This window comes from Notothenia rossii (genome assembly GCF_949606895.1).
Source record: "Notothenia rossii genome assembly, chromosome: 9".
NCBI classification, from domain to species: domain Eukaryota; kingdom Metazoa; phylum Chordata; class Actinopteri; order Perciformes; family Nototheniidae; genus Notothenia; species Notothenia rossii.
The window spans coordinates 37,415,847-37,433,548 of record NC_136907.1 but is presented as its reverse complement, the minus strand read 5'-3'; the positions used below and the strand labels follow the sequence as shown (position 1 = coordinate 37,433,548).

The following is a 17,702-nucleotide window of genomic DNA, read 5'->3' as shown; positions in this document are numbered from 1 at the left end:
TGGGACAAACCAAGCATTATACTCACGCCTACAGTGAAAAAAAAAGGCTGTTGGATTAACATGATTTTAACATGGACATCGGTTGCACATCTTAAAAACATGTGTACTCAAAACTATTCCATTATGTTAAAGACACACAACTATGTCAAAGAAACATGAAATTGTTATGTTCATTTGAATATTTCCTTTAATATTAGGTATATTCATTTACCCTATGTTTAACCAACATGACTTTTTTATGTTCATTTTAGGCTTTTAATATGCTCAGTATATTTAACTTGTACCTGTTAAAGCAACATGATTTCTTCATTTAAACTTCACTGTAAAAAGTATGTTGGACTTAAGTAATAAAAAAACATGGACATTGTTTGCACATATTAAATTCATGTGTACTCAAAACCATTCCATTATGTTAGAGACACACAACTATGTTATGTCAAAGAAACAAGAAATTGTTATGTTCATTTGAATATTTCCTTTAATATTAGGTATATTCATTTACCCTATGTTTAACTAACATGACTTCTTATGTTCATTTTGCACGCTAAAAACAAATGCCTTGGCTCAACAAAGAAAATCAATGCAACAGTTTGCATCGATGTTTATTGAGTTAAGACAACTTCTAATGAAATTGTCTTAAAGCAACAAAGTTATTTGAGTTAGGGGAGAAGGCTTTTCCTCTACAATCAGAGTTGTTTTTAATTACCACTTACTTAATAATTGGTATTATAAACACAAGTTTTGAAGTTGATTACTCAAAAGATTAAGTTGTTCCGACTAGTTTTACCACATTATTTAAAAATAATTTAAAGTTGTATGTACTTAATTACCCTCATTCGGGATACAAGTTTTTACCATTTATAAATTAAGTTGCTCCAAATATATTGCATTCAATAGTTGTTTTTCTTAGCTTTTTCATGTTTTTGACTTTAAGAAAGAAATTAATTGATTCCACAACAAATATATTAGGCAATTCACTTTTTATTTTGAACTGCAGTTGTTTATTTCAACACATGATGTTTCAATCAGGAGAGAATTCATTTTGTTTGAACATTTATTGACACATGCCATATGATAAGGTGCATGAACACCTGAAATCACAAATGACAGCAGGAGAGAGGAGAACCATTTTATAGTTTGGCTGCAGCACGTTGATTGGCTGCTGGAGAATGAGGTGAAATGTAATAGGTTAAAGAGAACGCCTGTGATGAGCTGATTATATGCAGCCGGGAGTGAATGTAGATACACCCAGTCTTCCTGAAAGAACTTGTGCTGAGCTTCATTTCAATCTTGAAAAAAAAGATAAATAACACAAATTGAAATTGCCCCCAAAATAATAAATAAACACATTAGCCTTATTACCATGGGAAATGGGGACACAGCAAATAAATGCTGCCATCACAACAAAGTTAGAGGCCTTTGCATATTGAAAACCAGTGCCAAATATGTCAAATCTGTAAAGTCTTTGTACAACTACAGAAACAAACTCTCAATGGCCACCAATCTGCAGATCACACACATACGTTTTACAAAATATGTAACAAAGATGTTTCCACTGCCGACAGTCGTTATTTCAAACAGTATGAACACATTTAACGCAGAATGCTTGCTCATTCATTTGTTTCCCTCGACCACGATGGTTGCCATCGTATGGTCAGATCCTGGGGTGGACCGGTCACTGATGAAGGCGATATTCATGTCCTTTTGAAGCACATTAAATAATAGGTTAGCGCATAAGAGATAATGAATTAGGTAATTGCATACTTTTCAAACTGTCACTCTTAGCGAATTCAGAGCCATTATTACAAGCTGCTAAAGCAACGTTGGTATTGTTTTCACCTATTGAGTCTGCATGTGTGTGTCATCATGGCAATGTGGTCCTGAAGACACACAGAGGTGGTTTTGAGTACTTTGCCTAGTGTTTAAATGCATGTGGACAGATTTTGTCAATCACAACCATGCAAGTTTTTCTCATCTTTTGTGCAGGTTCCATACAATATTTGAACTGGTTAAGTGAAGAGCAGAAGCCACTTTTCAAATTGTACACAATCCTTTTCCCATGCCATTGCTGTCAACACCTATCCATGCTGAACGTTGCTAAGATATTATTGATTGGGGTGTGGCCAAAAGTGCAATATGCTTCGAAATGTAACTGACAGAGAGCAGTGCTTTTTTCCTTGGATTTTATTTTTATTTCAAGATTTTGAATTACGTCGCTAAACTCCTTGAAAAGGTCTCACAAGACCTCATGAAAGACGACACACGAAGTGAGGATAACCGGCCCGGAGGAAGCCCGGGGTCCCCTTCTGGAGCCAGGCCCAGAAGGAGGACTCGTCGGCGAGCGTTCTGGTGGCCGGGCTTGCCACGGAGCCCGGCCGGCAAAGCCCGAAAAGGCAACGCGGGCAACACCTCCGCTTCTCCGTCCCGCGGGCCCACCACCTACGGGAAACAGCGATGGGGTCGGGTGCGCTGCCAGAAGGGTGGCAGTGAAGGCAGAGGTTCTCGACGGACCAGACCCGGGCGGCAGAAGCTGGCTTTGGGGACATGGAACGTCACCTCTCTGGGGGGGAAGGAGTCCGAGCTTGTGCGGGAGGTGGAGCGTTACCAGTTGGATCTGGTTGGGCTCACCTCTACGCACAGCGTCGGCTCTGGAACCTTACTTCTGGATAGGGGTTGGACTCTTCTTTTCCGGAGTTGCTCAAGGTGTGAGGCGCCGGGCGGGTGTGGGGATACTCACAAGTCCCCGGTTGGGTGCTTTGTTGTTGGAGTTTACCCCAGTGGACGAGAGGGTCACCTCCCTACGCCTGCGGGTTATGGGGGGAAAACTCTGACTGTTGTGTGTGCTTATGCACCCAACAGCAGTTCAGAGTATACGGCCTTCTTGGAGACCCTGGAAAGAGTCCTGTATGGGGCTCCTGAAGGGGACTCTTTAATCTTGCTGGGAGACTTCAACGCACATGCGGGCAATGATGGAGACACTTGGAGGGGAGTGATTGGGAGGAACGGCCCCCCTGATCTGAACCGGAGTGGTGGTTTGTTACTGGACTTCTGTGCTAGTCATGGATTGGCCATAACAAACACCATGTTTGGACATAAGGATGCTCATAAGTGTACGTGGTACCAGAGCACCCTAGGCAGAAGGTCCATGATCGATTTCATTATCGTATCATCGGACCTGAGGCCGTATGTTTTGGACACTCAGGTAAAGAGAGGGGCGGAGTTGTCAACTGATCACCATCTGGTGGTGAGTTGGGTCGAGTGGCGGGGGAAGCCTCTGGATAGACCTGGTCAGCCCAAACGTGTAGTTCGGGTGAACTGGGAACGTCTGGAGGAGGCCCAAGTTCAGTAGGCCTTCAACTCACACCTCCGTCGGAGCTTTTCGGGCATTCCTGTGGAGGTTGGGGACATTGAACCAGCTGTGGTCTCAAGGTCCTAGGTGCCTCAAGGGGCGGTAACCCTCGAACCTCCTGGTGGACACCGGTGGTCAGGGAAGCCGTCCGACTGAAGAAGGAGGCCTTCAGGGATTTGTTATCCCGGGGGACTCCTGAGGCAGTTGCAAGGTACCGACAGGCCCGAAGGGCAGCAGCTTCAGCCGTGGCCGAGGCAAAGCAGTGGGTGTGGGAGAAGTTCGGAGAAGACATGGAAAAGGACTTTCGGGCGGCACCAAAGTTGTTCTGGAAAACTGTCCGACACCTCAGGAGGGGGAAGCAGGGAACCATCCAAGCTGTGTACATTAAGGATGGGACATTGTTGAGCTCAACTGATGGAGTGTTAGGGCGTTGGAAGGAGCACTTTGAGGAACTCCTGAACCCGACAACTCCGCCCTCTATGTTAGAGGCAGAGCTGGAGTATGACGGGGGATCGAAACCAATCTCCCGGGGGGAGGTCACTGAGGTCGTCAAACAACTTCATAGTGGCAAAGCCCCGGGGGTGGATGAGATCCGCCCATAAATGCTGAAGGCTCTGGGTGTTGAGAGACTGTCATGGTTGACACGTCTCATCAACGTTGCGTGGAAGTCGGAAACAGTACCGAAGGAGTGGCAGACCGGGGTGGTGGTTCCCCTTTTTAAAAAGGGGGATCAGAGGGTGTGTGCCAATTACAGAGGCATCACACTACTCAGCCTCCCCTGGAAAGTTTACTCTAAGGCAGCGCCGTATAGATAGAAGAGTTACGACAGCGGAAGTCCAAAAACGGTTATCGTCACGTGGTTCATGCAGACGAGAATTGTTCCCCGGAAGTTCATGGCGGGCAATGTGAATGCATTGATAACAGGAGATAGAACTTCGACTTTTGGTAATTATTAGTGAATAAAGGTTTTGATTTGCAATATTTATACAACAAATCGATATGTGTATGTATTTACATCAATATGTTTTAAAAAATAAAATAGAATTTGCTAATATTAAGTGATAATATTAGGATTAGTGTGAACAACTAGTTTACATGTTAGGCTAACAGTGCCTTGGTTAAAGAGCCTGTTGCTGTTTATTTATAGCTTTGAATTCTTTCAAACCAATATTATCTTCTTAAACTTGTATAGTAGTCAGGAGCATCACTTTCTAATGTTTATTGATATATTTAGAGGGAGGGGATCTAAAGGAATGCTTCAAAATTCAGATTAGATTAATTTCTACCATTTTCTTAAATTCATGGTAGTTTCAGTAATCCCATGGTAATTGAGGACACAAGTTATCTAAATGACTAATGTCATCTTTATGGCTTTCAGAAAGGACAGGAGACCGACAGGTGACTATCAAAGGACTAGCAGCAGCAGCAGCAGCAGCAGCAGCATGATGATGATGTTAAATGTGTTGTTTTAGGAACATCCATTGCAAATACATGGAATTCAATAAACATTGAATAGCATATCATGCAGTTTGTCTGTGCCTTTTCCTCCGTGTTGTCCTGGTTTGCTGTGCTGCCTGGGGATGCTCAAATTGCTCTGAGAAAGGAGTACGAATGTACGGCTTCCCCACTGACACAGAGCGGAGGAAAAAATGGCTTGCTCAAGTCAGCAGGAGCAATTTCATGACCAACAGCAAAAAAATATGTGAGGTTAGGTTATTGTATACAAACACTGCATTTGCACTTTTTCACAAAACGAAAACCACACCATTGGGAAAGCTTAATGTTTTGTTTAATACAAAAAAACAGAGAAAGGCTTGAAAAACACTGAGAGTTGAGACTCAGGGTGCAGGGTGAGGGTCTCAGTGCAGGTATTCAGGCTCCATTGAATCCCCCTCTGGTTCTTGTGCTGAAAGAGGGAGTAACAGACAGGAGAAAGGGTTATACACACCTATATAGCACACCTATTGGATGGGAAATTGCCTTGGGGAGATAAGGTGTGGTCTTTGTTCCCAACTGAAGTTATGGAACTTTATTATTTGTGAGTTTAACAAAGTATGACAAATGGCATCAGTAACAGATGTGATATGAATTTCTATAAAGTTGTCTCACATTCTTGATCATATTTTATATACAGTATATAATGAGTATAATATGTCCAGTAAGTATAAAGTGTTTCCTAATACTGTGTATTCAACCACTATGGTATAGTGTATGGTACTATGGTATGGTATAGCTTAATCTGTTATCTGTAAACGTTCCCTAAATCCACTAATTTAGGGATAATCCACTGACATCCTTTAATACACATGTTAATTTGAATCAGATGTACTGATAATATCCGCAATATAAATCTTTAAGCTTCTTCTTACCTTTAAAAGTCCGTCACGAACGGTCTATTATGCTGCAACTCTACAGCTCTGCTAGCCTTGGCGCTAACTTCCGGGGAACGATTGAGAGGCTCCACGATCCGCCATTGCTGTAAAAAAGTGGTCCATTGGAGTGAACGGAGATGACATAACTCTCAGTCTATACGGCGCTGCTCTAAGGTACTCGAAAGGAGGGTCAGGCCGATTGTCGAACCTCAGATTGAGGAGGAACAATACGGATTCCGTCCTGGTCGTGGAACGACAGATCAGCTTTTTACTCTCGCAAGGATCCTGGAGGGGGCCTGGGAGTACGCTTATCCAGTCTACATGTGTTTTGTAGACTTGGAGAAGGCGTATGACCGGGTTCCCAGGGAGTCACTGTGGGAGGTGCTGCGGGAGTATGGGGTGAGGGGGTCTCTACTCAGGGCCATCCGATCTCTGTACTCCCAAAGCGAGAGCTGTGTCCGGGTCCACGGCAGTAAGTCGGACCCATTTCCGGTGAGGGTTGGCCTCCGCCAGGCCTGCGCTTTGTCACCAATCCTGTTTGTAATATACATGGATCGGATTTCGAGGCGTAGTTGTTGGGGAGGGGGTCTGCAGTTCGGTGGACTAAGGATTGCACCACTGCTTTTTGCAGATGATGTGGTTCTGATGGCTTCATCGGTCTGCGACCTTCAGCACTCAATGGATTGGTTCGCAACCGAGTGAGAAGCGGCTGGGATGAGGATCAGCACCTCCAAATCTGAGGTCATGGTTCTCAGCAGGAAACCGATGGACTGTCCACTACAAGTAGGGAATGAGTCCTTACCCCAACTGAAGGAGTTCAAGTATCTCGGGGTCTTGTTCTCGAGTGAGGGAACAATGGAGCGTGAGATGGGTCGGAGAATCGGAGCAGCGGGAGCGGTACTGCAGTCGCTTTACCGCACCGTTGTGACGAAAAGGGAGCTGAGCCAGAAGGCAAAGCTCTCTGTCTACCGGGCCACTTTCGTTCCTACCCTCACCTATGGTCATGAAGGATGGGTCATGACCGAAAGAACGAGATCGCGGGTACAAGCGGCCGAGATGGGTTTTCTCCGCAGGGTGGCTGGTGTCTCCCTTAGGGATAAGGTGAGAAGTTCGGTCATCCGGGAGGGACTCGGAGTTGAACCGCTCCTCCTTCGCGTCGAAAGGAGCCAGTTGAGGTGGTTCGGGCACCTAGTTAGGATGCCACCTGGGCGCCTCCCTAGGGAGGTGTTCCAGGCACGTCCAGCTGGGAAGAGACCAAAGGGTAGACCTAGGACCAGGTGGAGGGATTATATCTCTTCGCTGGCCTGGGAGCGGCTTGGGATCCCCCAGTCAGAGCTGGTTGATGTGGCCTGGGAAAAGAAAGTTTGGGGCTCTCTGCTGGAACTGCTACCTCCGCGACCCGACCACGGATAAGAGAGAGAAGATGGATGGATGGATGGAACTCCTTGAAAAGGTCCTCTTCCTTTTCTCCAAGGTACACGACAAGGCAGCGGATGGCTATAGTTCTTTGCGTACTTCAATTGTATTGTGCTATTTTTGAAAAAGGAAAAAAAGAGAAATTACCTAAATGAATATATTCTGAATGGGTGACTGCCAACAACTTGCATTTCAATGAAAACTCTAAATAACGATCCTACCTCAAGAAGCATGTCCTTGATCCGCTTCGTTAATTGACTTAAAACAAAATTCAAGTTGTAGCAAGTAATGCAATTGGCTTGATAACTTAATTGTTCTACACCGTGAGTTAAGGATGTCAAGTCCACTCCCACTTAACATGCCTGGACAAGTTCCGACAGTTAAGACAAATAGAAATATACATTTTAATGTGAGTGTCATCTTTTGTCATTCAAATACAGTAGATAGCCTTGTTGCACTGTATAGGCAAATTGCTGTTGGACTAACATTTTGAACTGTGAATAGTTATGTGAGAGAATACAAAGTAGTAGAGGCTACTGCAATAGCCTCTACTACAGATGTAGCACTGAATTTCAGACTCCAGTTTACAGCTTCCTGCCTACGACCTGCCAAAGACCAGTATAGAGGAATCTTAAGCCCTCCCACTATTTTCCAAGAGGGCGTTGCCAGACTTTCAATTTCAGGTTTTAACCAGGAGATGGCGCTTCATTCACAAATACAGAAATGATGTTGCCTTTCGTAGTTGACAGAAACTGCTTTGAAGAGCATTTGAAAATATAGTCTTTATATGTTAAATAATCATAATAATAATGTAAATGTTTACATTACATTAAACCATGCATTTTGTAATGTCAGCATTTCATTTAGAAGAAAAGTAGTGATATTTGATATTTATACTCTATTCCAACAGATTAAACCGTTTTCCCACTGTAGGCCGATACATGAAATTCTTACATTTTTGCCAGTTATATTATGGAGCCGCTGTAAAAAAGGATTTGATCATTAAGTTATTGAAACTTTTGTCTTTAAGTTACTTTCACTTAACATATCAATTTATGCAATTTTTACTTATTTCATAAGTTGTTATTATTTCAACTCAGCTCTGTAAGCCAGTTCAATGACCTCTACATTCTATGAAGTCAATTTGACTGAACAGTGAGTTGTGATGTGTAACAATGTTCTGAAACTTTCCATGGCCTCTTAACATGGCAGTCGTGTTGACATATCCCTGCCCGGTGAAAATAGTCCCGGTCTCATAGTTGTTTTCATTAATTGAATGCATTTAACAGGGACATGAGTTTTTTTATTTTTTTACGATATACAGCAAGTGAACCACAGAGTTTGATTCGCCATTATCAAAAGAAGAACTTCCACCGGACAGATTGATGACTACGAAAAGCTAAGCGGCGGATGAATACGTTTTTGTGAAGCGATATGACAGTGATTTCGGCTGATGAACCACTGACGGACAGGCAAAGTCAGGTGAGTGGTTGCATATTTAATGGTTTCAGGCAAAACGAAAAGTAGCTAAATGGAGTTAAATCCACACCTAACTGGTGTTTGAATGTTTATAAAAGAGATCTTATTTCAGGGCAGTGTTATGAAAATGTCGGTTAACCAAGCTAACTTTACAGGATTATGATTATCTAAACTTTTATTAAATAAATAAGTTTCAAGTATTCTTACTCTTATGTATGACGCTTATTAATTTTTAAAAGGTTTAAATGGTAACTGCCTATATTTGTATCTTAATTTAGAGAGGTTTTGTTCATTCGTTCCAGTAATTAGCCGTGTCCCGGCTCTGTTCGGCTAAATATTTAAGCTAAATTAACGTGTTTTGGTGAGGTTGTGTGTGTTCCTGCCAGTAATTAGCCGTGTCCCGGCTCTCTGTTCGGCTAAGAATTGTAGCTTGTTAGCCCCCGCCATGGCTTTGAAATGGATGTCATTTGTGGATAAGTATAGGGGACTTGAAGATTGTTTTTTGTTTAGGCCGAGCAAGTGTTAAAGTGATTCTATCCTTGCAACGTTTTTCTGGTTCAGCTCACGCTAAACCTGCCCAGATACAGAGGGGGTGCCTCGCGCCATTGAACGAGTAAAATGCTAACTGTGTTCAGAAATAGTATTTATATTGTGTACAAATGCTATGTTCCACTCTTGAAATGGAGACAAATTTGTATTTCTGCTTTTTAGAAAATATTTTATAGAAAAGAAAGGAATATATTTAGTTTATTTTATTGAACTATGGTGCCCATAAACTACATGTCCAACAATGCATTTTGTTCTGTGACTTGCGCACTGAAATGTCTTAATATCAGCCGTTTCTAGCAGCGGGAACAGTCGGTGCTCAAGGCACTTAAAAATGTTGATCTTTGATTGATGAGATTATTGTTATTTAATCTAATAAATTAATGGGATGTATGTAATTATAACACAGGGAAAGTTTACTGTTCACCCACAATAATAAATAAGATGTGCAATAGAGAACCGCAGTGACGCGTCGTAAAACCCGGAAGTAAGTTAGCATTTTTAGCACTTCCGGTTCCTTCCTCAAAAAGCAATGCATTTTTTCCATAGGGTTTTGGAAAATAGCTCGAAATAAGGTCTGTGGTTGACACAAATTTAAGAGGTAATTGACGTTTTGTTCTACGACATTAAATACATCAGCAGTGACCCCACTGGGGATTTTTGAAGAGTTTACGTGTCTGAAAAACGATGGTTGTTACCGAATGGCTGAATAGGACTACAGAAATTGTCGAGGCCGTTGTACGTCATTACGCCGAACACGTAAACACTCCCGCTAAGTTTGTTTTCCCTTATGTTCTGCTTGAAAGCAAGTACCTGCCTATCTTTAGTATCTGTATATCTATATCTGACCATTAGAATCTGTATTTTTGAAATTGTCGTTTTTAACAACGTAGTTTTACAAATTATAGAATAATTAATTACCAGTGTTTTCCAATTTTACTCGGCAGTTCGTTTCGTTGGCTAACGTTAGCTAAAGCTAGCGCTACTAGTTAGCTACGCAATGGTTTGTTGCTTTGCTCCGGGTTGCAGCCACAGGTCTTCGCATGAAACGTGCTTGTTCTATCGTTTCCCGGCCAATGTTTTCCAAAGGAGAGTCTGGATTCGTGCCATGAGGTAAGCTGACGTTACATTTTTATCCATGTCACGGTGAAATGTAAATAATGGGTAGTGACTGTATCGCCGTTATAGAGATGGCGCTGCTGAAAAGACCGCAACATAAGTAAAGATAATGAATACATCCTATTAAAACCTGTGTGGCTTATATGATTAGTCTTATTAGTACAAGCAGCATAACGTTTCACCATGTAACTAAAGATTGTAGTCAGGGAAATCAGTTTGACATATTGAACTAATAACAAATCACCTCTGGCTGGCAGAGAACTCTCTGCTCCATAGCTTCTCTTGGACGTAAAATCACATGTACATTTTACATTTATATTCAATTTAATATTCCATCCCTCACATACTTTTGTATATATAATAACTTATATTTTGTTTTTCTTGTTATGCTGCTGCAACACAAACATTTCCCAAATTGGGATCAATACAGTAATATCTTATCTTAATTAATTAAGAAATATAACTATTATAATTAGTGTAGCAGCTGACACCTATTTTCAATATGGATTAATCTACCATTTATTTCTTTATTTCAATTTTCATCTATAAAAATGTCAAAATAGTGAAAATGTTCACGAGACTTATCAAAGTGCAAGGTTATATCTTTAGATGTTTTGTTTTAGCCTATGTACTGTATGTCTTAATGCTCTTACAGTATATGTGACGGTGTGACTTCCATGAAACTAATATTTTATATCTTCCCAACAGACGAGCTGACAGGAAACCTAACATTCTAACAACCACAACATTGCAAAGGCGAGTAAATGTAAATTAAAAACAATTCACAATTTTTTTATTTCTTCTTCTTTCTTGCAGTGAGGTGAAGCTGACCTTGCACTTGGTGCCAGTAAGGATGTTCCTCACGCAGGCTGAATGTTTCTCCTTCCTTACTGACACAGAAGCCCTTGATTTGCAATGCTTCACTAATTGTCATTTCCCTGGCTCCGTAGGGAAACTTTACCTCCAGCACAGCGGAAGACCCTACCAGACCATCCGGAAATCCCCCCGACAATCCTGATAGGGAGAGCCACAAATCTGACCCTGGCAATAAAGTAAGCAGTCACACGCTTTGACCTCAGGACAGCTCCAAAGTTGCTGGCAGTCAACCTTCCTTTCCTGAACAAATGCCAGTTTGGGTTGGTTCGCTGACCAGTGGTAGCCACCTGAATTGCCCTCTGTTGCTTTTCAGACAATGCCATGCTTGCCACAATTGCCTCAGGTCCCTGATGCCCAACAGATTTGATAATTTCAGGAACAGTAAGTGTTTCCAAGCTGTAGTGTTCCTCTTCTGGCTCGGGGGAGAGAAGCCAAGAAATTCCTGAAAACCTGCCCCCGAGTCTGTCCCTCAGCCAGTCACGATCTTCGGAGGTGGGCTCTCTTGTGAGCGGGTTAAATTAGTTTTTGGTTTCAACAGTCACATTAAAACAGTTACTAAATCAGCTTACTATCACTTAAAGAACATATCTAGGATTAAAAGACTAATGTCACAGCAGGATTTGGAAAAACGTGTCCATGCTTTTATCTTCAGTAGACTGGACTACTGCAATGGTGTCTTCACAGGTCTCACTAAAAAACCTATTAGAAAGCTGCAGCTGATTCAGAACACCGCTGCTCGAGTCCTTACCAACACTAAGAACGTGGATCACATCGCTCCAGTTCTGAAGTCTTTACACTAACTTCCTGTGTATCAAAGAATAGATTTCAAAATACTGCTGCTGTTTATAAAGCACTGAATGGTTTAGGACCAAAATGCATTTCTGACCTCATGCTAAATGATGAACCATCCAGATCTCTCAGGTCTTCAGGGACTGGTCAGCTTTCTGTCCCCAGAGTCAGAACTAAACATGGTAAAGCAGCGTACAGTTATTATGCTCCAAATATCTGGAACAAACTCCCAGAAACCTGCAGGTCCGCTGCAACTCTTACTACTTTTAAATCCAGGCTGAAGACTTTTCTTTTTGTCGCTGCTCTTAATTGAACTATTCATATCTTAGACTGCACTGTAACTTTTATCCATGTATTTTTTCTTTTAATGTTTCTTTTATTAGCTTTTCTTTTTAATGACTGATTTTAAATGCCATTTTCTTAATGTCTTTCATTTTTTGTAAAGCACTTTGAATTGCCTTGTGTTGAAAAGTGCTATATAAATAAACTTGCCTTGCCTTGCCTAATAAAGACTTCATGTGACACATACAATTGATTTGTTGATGGGAATTAATGTGAATAAATTAACTCGGTCTTAAAAGGTTAACGGTACTCTTGCTATCACTAATCACCGACACTATAAACCTTGTCCCTCATGCTAGCCCTGACAACACTGGTAAGCACACCTTCATCTAGGCTGCACTGTAACGTGTCCTGACTTGTAGTGGTTCTCTCCTCTATCTACACTCTTCTTGTCATCTTTGTAAAACGATATCAGACTGGTAATTGACACAGCCATGACTTCTAGTTAAATTCAGTGTGGCTAAAATTAAAAGCTTTGCTAAAATATGCAAGTGCGCGAAAGTCAAATTCAGCTTTATTGTCAAAAATTCTACATGTGTTATACATCCAGAAATATCGAAATATCGTTTCCCACAGTGTGACATGTATACATAAAACAAAAAGGGCCTAGATAAACGTGGTATACATTAAACAAAACGGGCCTAGATAACCGGGGTATACAGTTTAAAATGTTAATATATTTAAAGTGTTCAAAGTGCAGTTCCAGTGCAAGTCAGTTGAAACGATCTTAAGTTGGCGTGACGTTGAAGTCGTGCGACCCTGCTGCTGTACTGGCTTGTAGTTCGTTTATAGCATAACGTTAGCATTTCGCTTTTGGCGACTAGATTTATGATTCAAAAATTATAAAAGAAGGGTTGACATGTGGAGATTATCCGGCTGAACAAAACGTGATCCCTCTCTTAAATGTGTGTCAACCAAAGACCTTATTTCGAGCTATTTTCCAAAATCCTATGGAGAATTTGCATTGGTTTTTCGCGAAGGAACCGGAAGAAGTTTACTTCCGGGTTTTACGACGCGTCACTGCGGTTCTCTATGGTTGTAATTGTTAGATATTTATATTATAATAAAATAAATAATATTTATGATCAATAATTTTTCCTAAACTTCTGCTTTCAGAGGTAGTCAAGTTATTACTAAAAAAACAATAATAATCCACTGAATAGTCTATGGAAAATAACTGCAAGCAAATAATCAACAATTACAACCATTGTACAATTTATTTTAAGTTTGGTTAAAACAAATAATAGTTTTTTCATTGATATATTTGGCATGCACGTAGACAGAAAAATGCTCTATGTGGATTTACACTAACCTTTCCCTGTTATTATTACATGCATCCCATAAATTTATTTGATTGAATATGCCTCATCAATCAAAGATGAACATTTCAAGTTGTTTATTTATTTAAATGAAGTACTGTTTAAGTCTTTATCATATGAATTCAGGAATAATATTGTAATTGTGAAAGCCAAGGCTTGTAGTTTATGGGCAACGTGACTGTTGTAATTGTGTGCATCTTATTCTTTGTCATGTTCTCAGTTCTTATTACTTTATTAAGGCCTGCTTCATAATGTACCTAAATGTGTGTTCTCTATTACAGACAGATTTTCAAAGATGTCCCTTTTGCTGCAACTGGATGAAGTGGACTTGTAAGTTGTGCAGGTTTTCCAGTTACAATGAGAAGGCAACATGCACAGTTGCATACTGTAGGTAGAATATTTTCTATATGTCTGTCTCCTCAGATTCAGGCAGAGTTCCAGAGAATTGTCACTACGGACCTGCTTTCATCGTTTCTGGATGGACTCGATGGCCTGGCATTGCTGGAGGTCTACAAAGGTGCATCCAGGACTGGAAAGAAGCCGGCACTAAAAGGCCTTTTGGACTGCCTTGAGAAAGATGTAAGTGGAGATGCTGATGACCATAATTTAGCCACCATTTGTTTGCTACAAATGTTTATATCCCAGTGCATTTGTTGTCCTGCAGGACACAAATGAGAGGAGGAGGACTGCTGCTCTCTTGGGACTATCACACTACATGTCTGGCGAAAATCAGGAAAATGTCATCAGGATGTGTGATGTAAGATCATAACTGTCTTGAATTACTTTATGTAATTGTACATTTGAACATAAATCACCCTGTGCCCAAAGTTTCCTTCAAAAGTAATGTTTACAATTACCTTAATTTAACTAAAATAATTGCAATAAAGAATGATACATTTAATATAAACAAAAACAGCAAGAAAACGTAACTATTAAATAATATAAATAAATATAAAACTCAAACTGTGAAAAGAGAGGCAGTTGAAATGATGTTTCATCACATTGCACTTTTACACTGTGAACTGTAGATTTTAGCTTCTATGTTTATAGCAGAAGCCTCTTAATTAGCTTTGTAGAGAAAAAGTACTTGTAGTAGACTGAGCTCACTTTTATTTCTCCTTTTTTAAGGCTCATGGAGACACTCTCGAGGAAGCCATGAAGGTGATGCAAGTTGGTCTACTCATAGGCTACGAAGGTGAATGGGATGCCTTTCCTCAGCAGATCTTCAATGTGGCAGTTGTGGTCGAGGAGACAATTGTGCTCCACAACCTGAAAGATGTGGCTTTGCGATGCTTCTTGGACTAATATATTGCTTCCGTCTTCAGTATACTCTGGAAATGAAATATTCATTTGAGTTTATCCAGAGGGTTGTTATGAAGATACAGCCAGACCAAGCCTCTGCCAAAATACATGGACTAAAAAACAAACTAGGTAGGAGGTAGATCATCAAAGATTGTAGAAAGTAAGCTCAATTTGGTGTTGTTCATTTGTATGTTCAAGTATTTTGTGTCTCTACAGTGACATGCTTTTTAAAAAATAAAATGTTTTAGGTTAGTGAGAATTCCATTTATGTTGGAAGTGTCACGAATAAACTTGCATTTTAAGAGGACATTTAATGTTCATTTCAGTATTTACTAGTGTCTTGAAAGAGTCCTCTCCTGCTGATGTTCAGAAAGCTCTCTATTTTTTTTCGTACTGTTTGTGCTGCACCCTCTGTCCTATTTGTAAAATTAATAACATAAATGTGATGTTATAATTTGTATGCATGTATATCTGTTGTATACTGTATGTTTATACTTGAAAAATAAAACTTTAAGCCTTATAGATAATCACAGCTAACTGCCTGCCGTTAGATTTCATTTAAAAAAAACATGTCTGATTTTAAACTTGTATCTTCAGTAGACTCGATTACTGCAATGGTGTCTTCACAGGCCTCACTGCTTTCACACCGTCTACAGTTTGATTTGCATAGAGGGAGCTCTGTGGCTGAATAGCCAGCAATTAGGTGTGGCCCATTTATCATAGGTGATCAGAGCTACGTGTGATTCTCATGGGGGGATGGGCACATAAGGCGCACACACACACACACACACACACACACCTGTAACTGCCTGCCATCTGATTTTAAGACATTCTGCGCTCATAAAGAATGATAAGAATAATGCGTATTGAACTGGTTTCATTAATTAGTGAGTTTATTTAACACTAGAACCGCCAATCGGGTCAATTTGTGTGATACGGTGTGTGTGCAATGTAACTTTTTTCAATAAAATATTAAAGTCTCCCAGTCCGTGACTTTTCCTGAAAGTGTGTTATGTAGCACCCTATGTTTTTAAAAATTGCATTCTAATAGCGGGATATATTCATGGCCATGTTACCATTTGAAACCTATGAGAACATGGTCAGAATCACAAACTGGAGCGGGAGCAAAGGGGAAATTCCCCTTCCCCTCAATGTGAGGCAGACACTTTAGTCCAGTGTCTCCCGTCGGTTCCCAGGCCTGACCACGGACCAGTGGCATAAAATTAGCGAAGAAGCATGGTTGTCATGGTTACCCTTCTGTTTATTCTCTGCGGTGGGGGCCGAGCAAGCCCCTAGGAAGTACAACGGACTCTGAGTAGAATATTCGTCGTGGCCAAACGGCGGTACTACACTTCCTTTAGGTTGCTGGGCCCGGAAACACTTTTTCCCATTGACTTACATGGGGAAAGAATGGTCTGTAAATCGTTGGATACTTTTTTTTAAACTAAATAATCCACCCAGTATGAACACTTGTATAGCCCTAATAAAAAACATTCGTTCCTCAAGTTGTAAAAATGTACTAATAACGTTATTCTGAGAGTTATATCCCTCTGCATTATGAACGCGCATCTAACCCACGGGACCGCGCCGCCCGGCACGTTCATGTTACGTGTTCATCAGGTTCAGCACTACATGCGTTTATCTTTACCCATGGATGCACAATAACAACGGACCCATATCGTCTCACTGCCATCTCACGGAGCTGTAATAATGGATATATTGCACATGTTTGCTGTAATTCCTCATTTGTAAAATATTATACTACATGGGCTGTATTATTAAATATTGTACCGTAAATGTTGTATTCAATTAAGTCAATATTACCGACGTTAGATTAACGTCCCTGTAGCTACTTATTGCACAAAGAAGCTTATTGCACTGTGTATATATATATGTATATATATATATGTATATTAATATATATATATATATATATATATATATATATATTAATATACATATATATATATACAGTGCAATAATTATTTGCATTTTGGTTAAAGTTGCGCATGCGCTATGAGCGCACATACGGGTACTTCTCAGGCATGCCGGGTAATCTGTGACGTTTCGCTCTCTCAAAAGTTGGGCCATTTTATCATCATGCGCCAAGCAACTCTCATAGGAATGATTGAGGCCCCGCCTCCCACGCTGTATCCAGTTCTTATTATACATCCATGGGGCAGAGGTCAACGTGTATTAAAGTTTAAATCTTCTGGACAAAATTATAAAAAGTGCCGGTCAAAGGTCTTCTTTGTTATTTATTGAGCTTTAAAACAAATGAATAACGACTCTATATAATAATAAAATACACGGAGCCTCTCTTTTTCCTCCCTCTCTTCGGACAGCGTCAGTGTCTGTCTCATGCAGCAGCTGATCCAGTAATGAGTGACCTGGCCGACAGTAAAAATAAACATATATATAACTAGTTTAGGTAGTTCGAGAGGTAATTAAAATAACTAAGGGCGATGATCTGACTGAAGTGTGTGTTTTACTCCCGCTGCATCACAGCGGGAGGAGCTGCAGGTGAGCAGAGCTGCGTGTCTCCGTCCTGTCCGATTAGACTTCACTCGCGTTTATGTCAATATCGAGAGAAAGATAAATAATCTGAATTCAGTGTGCAGTTTACTTTGACGCGGGGGTGAGCAGCAGAGGTGGGGAGAGGCGGGGCTATTGCGTCATCATTATCAGAACATGATCGTATAATTACTGATTTTAGCCACGTTAATAACGTTTTAATGAAGTTGAATACAGTATATTCATATTTGTCAGTGATTTCAAGTCAATTTGGCAAAC

At 40.7% G+C, this 17,702-nt stretch overlaps 2 long non-coding RNA genes across 2 annotated transcripts; one reads left to right on the top strand and one right to left on the bottom strand.

The window, feature by feature from the left end:
* Positions 1-5,121: 5,121 nt before the first annotated feature.
* LOC307019577 lies at positions 5,122-7,198 on the bottom strand. The gene is made up of 2 exons (XR_013802694.1): positions 5,719-7,198; positions 5,122-5,255 (listed from the first exon to the last, which is right to left on the bottom strand). It is a non-coding gene; the product is annotated as an uncharacterized lncRNA (long non-coding RNA).
* Positions 7,199-8,226: 1,028 nt separating this feature from the next.
* On the top strand, positions 8,227-15,886 carry LOC307019688. The gene is made up of 5 exons (XR_013802723.1): positions 8,227-10,275; positions 10,990-13,937; positions 14,031-14,186; positions 14,272-14,364; positions 14,736-15,886. It is a non-coding gene; the product is annotated as an uncharacterized lncRNA (long non-coding RNA).
* Positions 15,887-17,702: the final 1,816 nt, after the last annotated feature.